Source organism: Schistocerca piceifrons, chromosome X (genome assembly GCF_021461385.2).
Source record: "Schistocerca piceifrons isolate TAMUIC-IGC-003096 chromosome X, iqSchPice1.1, whole genome shotgun sequence".
NCBI classification, from domain to species: Eukaryota; Metazoa; Arthropoda; class Insecta; order Orthoptera; family Acrididae; genus Schistocerca; species Schistocerca piceifrons.
In genome coordinates, this window is record NC_060149.1 from 505448165 (window position 1) to 505455153 (window position 6989).

A 6989-nucleotide genomic window follows, 5' to 3' on the forward strand; every position below is an offset into this window, starting at 1 on the left:
GCGTATGTCACGCAATAGCCATAGAAAGTACCCAAAAGCTCACATATTTCTCGTCTGCTGACCACAAATAAAAAAGTAACTAGCTGAAGGCCCTCTCGGAGCGCTGCGTTCTGCGCATGTGCGCATACACCTTTTCTGCTGCGTATGCGCGTTCCACGGCAGACTAGAACGGTTCTCATTTTCTCCCGGCCAATAAACGATCTACTGAAATCGCAGCTTCATCTGTCATGCCGCAAGGTGGTAGGCTGTCTACTCCTGACTTGTATATGTTATGTGTGTTGTGTAAACGAGTGACTAAAAATCGGAAGTACACGTGACGTGACGGTCCTCGATGGTGTGCTGCGACCTTTGTCTTGACCGATATATTTACGAAAGCATTGTTATGGATTCGATCGCAACTAAATATCTGTGGCAGGCAAACTATAAATATGATCGTTACTCGTTTCATTCACAGCAATTTAAGTTGTGCCCTTATGTTCCTGCTAACCACACCCTCGAAATTGGCGACATATTCCTGTCAAATATTTATGACAAGAAGGAATATAAATGTCATTGCTGGTTGTTTTACTCTCAGCAATTTCATCTTTCATTTAGTTGCAACACAGTGAAGTCACAAACTGGAAGGAACTCACTACTGAGAAAGCACGCTTTTTTGTACAGGGTGTCTCTGCTATGAGTCGTCAGGCGCATTTTCTCTTATGTTACGGCAGATATTTGCAATTTCGCTTTTATATTGTGTAGCTGGAGTCAGCCCAAACAGTTACTGCTCGACACGTCTTGCATGCGATTCCCAGTGACAACAGAAAGCGTCGTTTTGTTTCCCATTACATACAAAATGATTTTTAAAGCGGAATTTCACGTGCCCAATCGATGGAGTGCTCCCTAATTAGTCTAGTCCGATATTCGTTTTATTATTAATAGGGACAGTATAACAGGAAGAGTAAACAGCAATACAACAGCGGCTCAGTAGAGCTACATGCTTGGCGGTAGCAGTCAGCATGGACGCGAAAGGGCAGTGCTGCCGCTGCTTGGGTACAGGTAGATCAATCTGGGACCGCTCTATCGAATGGGCACGTCAAATTCCGCTATAAAAATCATTTTATCTGTAATGTGAAATGAATCAACACTATCTGTCGACATTGGGCGCTGCATGAAAGACGTGATGAGCACTATTTGCTTGGGATGACTTCAGCTACACAATGCGAAAACGAAACAGAAAATATCTGCTGAAGCATCAGATCACACGCATCTGAGATCTCTTATGAAACACCATGTATAAATAACATCGAATATTGCAGAATATACTTCTATTACGTGAATAAGAAACTCCAAGAATGTGTTACAAAGGTGAAAATGGAAAAATTGTCTCTTCTACCTAGTTGGAAATTTACTTTATTTAACTCCATATCAGCACATCTTTAAACACATAACCACAGGAAGGATACGCAAAGTGTCTCTAAAACTGTTCATAGCAAATTTTCTTAGGACTTTTATAGCAGTTGTGCCATTAACTGACACTTGATTTTAATAAGTTGCACCTGCGGTGATGCACCTATATCGTGCCTTTGTCTTAAAACGGCATACTGTCGTACCACACAAGTTGTAATATGAAAACAACCGAAATATGATTACTCTAGTATAGCGGTTCAAAAATAGCGAGCGAAGGTCGTCAAATAACCGTTTTCCAATTTCGGCCGAGTGCCAGAAGTACTTCTGATGTCCGCAGCTCGTGGTCGTGCGGTAGCGTTCTCGCTTCCCACGCCCGGGTTCCCGGGTTCGATTCCCGGCGGGGTCGGGGATTTTCTCTGCCTCGTGATGAGTGGCTGTTGTGTGATGTTCTTAGGTTAGTTAGGTTTAAGTAGTTCTAAGTTCTAGGGGACTGATGACCACAGATGTTAAGTCCCATAGTGCTCAGAACCATTTAGCACTTCTGCTTTTTAGTCACTCACCGGCTTAGTCTGCACCAGAGCCCCAAGGGGACATCTTAGGAACCAAAGTCTTGTTTACGTCAGTTACGTCGTTGAGTGTGACAGTTTATATTTTTGTAAAGCTGCTATTTACTCGTATCGAAACTTCTGAGAAGTCTAGGTTCATATTTATTTGAGGAGCTATTTCTATCTTGCGCAGCTATAATGAAATTACTTTATGATTGTACAGAATTATGGACTAAATTGTTCGTTGTATGTCATGCTGGAACAAGCAAATGATTATGTGTACTTTTCACAGCACTTCAGACACTAAGAACGCAAGTATCTTTGCAGCATTTGCTGTGACAGTATCTACCTTAGTCATTAGCAGAAATGAGAACAACGACGTAATGCCAGGAGTAGAAACTGGGTTCGAACCTGGCTGGGAAGAAGGGGTGAAGGCAGGGACATATACTCCTTGTTAATGAAGGAGTTGAGGCTCGAAGGAAATGGCACAGTGAGGGAAGCTATTTCACAATAGTGCGACCGCAAAGACGCCAAACCTTACAGCCCTCACTGGCCGGCAGACACAACTGCGCTGACTCTTGTGGCTATTCTCTCAGCACAATACTACCTGGCATGCTGAAATAATATAAAAGATCCACTCAAATCAAATACATGCGGTACTATCACCAACAAAAGTGATACATACACAAATCGAAACTAAAATTTAAACATGTTTACATAAAATATATTATCTCAGAATTAAACATTTGTAGACATACCTTACTATGGTGCAGCGTATCTAGAGAGTCAGACGCCTTTCTTTGCTGTATGCCTCTATAAGCACGTTTATATTTTTTGTTTTATTTCGTTTGAACAATAAGAAGTTATTAATAGATATACAACTTTTCTCAATGGCAATACAAAAATGAGAATTTTCATTTGTTTTATGACTGTATTTATAAAAAAAAAATACTCACTGAAAAATGTGTGGAATATCTCACGCAATAACCAAAAAAGTTCCCGAAATTTCAAGTATTTCTCGTCTGCTGACCACAGGTAAAAACAATAACAAGGAGAAGGCCCTCTCGAAATGCTGCATTTTGCACATGATTTAGTCATAGTAATACTTGGAAAATTTGCAAGTACCGTTACAACAATAGCACAATGTGCTTTGAACACTTTACAAAACTGATATCAGAAACAATATCTAAGGCTCAGTAACAGAAACACTATCGTAGTACCACTCATACGGAAGTTTCTACAGGGCACAGACAGGAAACTTAATCTCTTCGACGAAATTCTAACCGTAGAGGTAGCAGTCAAGTATTTTAGGATAACTCTGGGAGTGAAAATAATTCGCACCCCTCATATAAAGGCAAAAAGTGCTCTTATGCTGTGGTCTAAGTATATACACCTCTGTAATAAGACCTATGATAACTTATGGGGCGCCGGCCAGAGTGGCCGAGCGGTTCTAGGCGCTACAGTCTGGAACCGCGCGACCGCTATGGTCGCAGGTTCGAATCCTGCCTCGGGCATGGACGTGTGTGATGTCCTTAGGTTAGTTAGGTTTAAGTAGTTCTAAGTTCTAGGGGACTGATGATCACAGAAGTTAAGTCCCATAGTGCTCAGAGCATTTGAACCATTTTTTTTAACTTATGGGGCAACAGTATAGTGGAACAAAGAAGAACAAAGGGAAAGAACCGGCGAAAAACTCACATCTGCAACGTAATAGCGAACAATCTACATAGCAAGCGGTGGATTAACAGGGTTGTGTGACCTATTTACAATACCAACCTGCATTCAGAAGTTGTCTTGTGTCTACTTAACTCCCCACCCTTATCTCTGATGCAGCTGTTCGTACACTGCGCACCCATATGTGAACTAGAGCTAAGTTTGTATGAATACAACAATACTGTGGAAAGGTTCACTACACAATTACAGGAAGAACAAACTAATCTGGTAAAATAAAATGTCCTTGGATTACGTTGGTGTAAATACATTACAACATACAAGCAAAAGCTGACAACAGCACTCGTCAGAATTCAAGGAGCTTGCGAGAACTGAACTAATTCCGATTTCAAGACAATTCTGCCGTACTGGATTAGCTACTCGTACATACCATTACAATTATTTCGTTGCTCTATCACGTGGGGCCTAGACACGAATCGCCAGGATAGTTTTGGTATCAAGTCACACGATTTCTCCTAGCCACAAAATACCCACACTCGCGACCAGATGGTCATCAGCAACAATATATCGCAACACTAGGCCACTACACAATCACATAATCAGCATCGCCCAACTTACCAACATTTGGTTGAGTGATGACGTATGATGTGTGAAGCGCTGTTTAATTAACCTATCTCTGTCTAACGAAAGTCCAAAGGTGCCGTCACTATTAAAAATGCACTTTTATGCAGCAGATAAAAGCACTGACGGTGTGACTGTACATATTCATACTTACTCAACATCAAGATTATGATGTAACTGAGGTGGACTGCCTGCCATCTGACGGAGGCCTGACCTTCGGCAAGCCCCAACGTCTTCACCTCTACACATAGGCCTGTCACTCCTACTTATAAGTTTTTGGGCTTCTGTCACGTCAGACAAGCCATGTTACAAATCATTTTTCCTATCAGAATTTTAATGTCATACCTCAGTTCCTCAAGTGGAAGCACTTTCCGAACATTCTCTGAAACAATTCTCCCTTAACAACGATCTGCACTTAAAACGGGCTATAATGTTAGATCGCTTGCGTTTCCGACCTATCAGTCATATGGAATGTAGCACTGTTAATATTCCAATGTAAGAAATATATTTCAAGCGCATGACATACATCCTTCTTCCTGGTTTCTCTACGATAAACTATGTTATCGAGCAGTAAAACGAAAAAACTACTTCCGTAAAACATATACTCTGCATGATACGAGCACAATATAGATTTCTGGAGACTATAGCATCCACTGTTTACATCCGATCACAGTTCAGAAATTCTACGACGGCTGCACCAGCCCTATATAAAATGATCGTTAGTAACGGGGGATACCTCAGATAAACGCATAGCAGCAGCGTCCGACATGTGAAAATTCCAAGTCATTCGGCCACTAACTCTGTAAACACTACGTCTGTCAGGCAAATCTATACACGGGGATTGCAGTGCCTCACAAGCACCTCTTGCTAACTTAGTTATGAAGCTGAAGTCTCGATTTTACACCCAAGATGCGGCAGGGGGATGGAGTACATCGCATAAATCAAAGTTCGTTTAGAGGAAAGTGTCTCGTTTCATCACACATGAGATGGAATTCCTCTGATGACCAACAGGTTTAACATTAACGATCGCAAGTAGGCAGTGCTTTAAATCACATACATAAGACGTGGCTGTATACGAGTCGAATGCAGGTTATGTCACATGACTGATGCATTCTGACAGAACAGTGAAAAAGTTGACCTGTAGCAATTTCTCCCTCTCTAGAATACATCACAGTCTACCATTAAATCGTACCTCGTTACAGCTCCATCTCATTCAATCACTCCGTCCACTCTCTGATATCCTTTAACACAGATGCAAGTAAGTTTAGAGGCGGATGGTTCTCTGTCTTCCAGAAAAGCGTCAAATACAGTAGTTGACTCGTGTGTATCACTGGCACCTCAATAGACACACAGTATAATACTATCTCGATGCAGAAAAAACTGACTGCTTCCCTGATTCCCTTAGCTTACATGTCGACGTTTCCTTGGATTCCTATTGCTGCTGCGATCATGACATAACCTCTCGTTCTGTGTTCTAAGACTGCTTGTAAATGTAGCACAACTGCCAACACCTAGCTCAATTCACTGATTTGGAGGCGTAATATAGCATTGTACTCAATTGTATCCAGTCACCTCCACATTTGGAGAGTGTCTGCTCCATTTTCTGTATGTCTAAGTATATGCATGTGTGGTGGAAGGCTCCCAGGACCCAGTCCCTCCACTGGTCGACCAAACTTCAAACATAGAATACGTGTTCAGACGTAACACATAGTTGGCCCACCTGCAAACCAAATCGCACATGTGATGGGTGGATCGTCACCCATTGGGAGTGGATGACTGCCGACCTCGCAGGGAAATATCTAGTGCTGTGAGGGGTATATATGGTGCTGTCTGTCTTCATGGTATATGTACAAATGATGTAAGAGGGCTGATTTTGTATGGTGTAGGATACTAATTGTGTATTTACTACATCGACATGGTATGTGGTAGTATATTGCTGGGTTGGAGATCGGTTTCACACTCTAATATTCAAGCTCCTGTCCTCAGTGGGAGAGCAGCGTAATTGAGTAAGAGTCTTTCGGTATTTGATGAAATGTAGGGCACATTGCAAGGTTTAGTTGTCAGTGCAATATGGCGATCAGTGTAAAATAGTTTCTTGCCACTGAAAGTCTCATCTGCAGAAAGAAAAAGAAAAGGCGGACAGTGCTTCTACACCGACGGCATCAGTAATTCGGCGGGTAAATTCGATAAGAGCCAATCACAATTCCCCATTCATTCACAAGACATCCCTTGTGCTGGGATATAGGAGTCTCTACATGGTGGTGAGAACGTTTGTGTATGTTGAAAGCAGGAAGGATAACACGTGATGGACGGGGTGCCACGTTAGGACCGCAAGGAAGAACGAATTCGCATTTTCCTTGTTGTTCTATCGATAGTGATGATGATTACAGTACACCAACCCGCGTCACTGATGTCTTTCCAAGCATTACATCTGAAGGTGCGAAGTTCATTATCACACATAGTGCCTGATTACTGTCCTTCATAACACTTGTTTGAGAGAATCTTGGTTGGATGCAGTACCTTCCACAAGCGCTGACTGTAAGACTTTGTCAGATAATTTCCTAGGACTGAGGAGAATCAAGACACATACCTGGTGTGAGTGTAGGCATACCATAATTTTTTTGTGTGCTGTACAGATATAAAAGGTAACTGCATTGTTTGTGTAAAATGTGTATATATTGCATTGTAAAGTTACTGTGGCTTATGTTGTGGCATGACCAGAGAAGGTGAGTGTGTGTCCTATCATGAGGTACGTGTACATTCAGG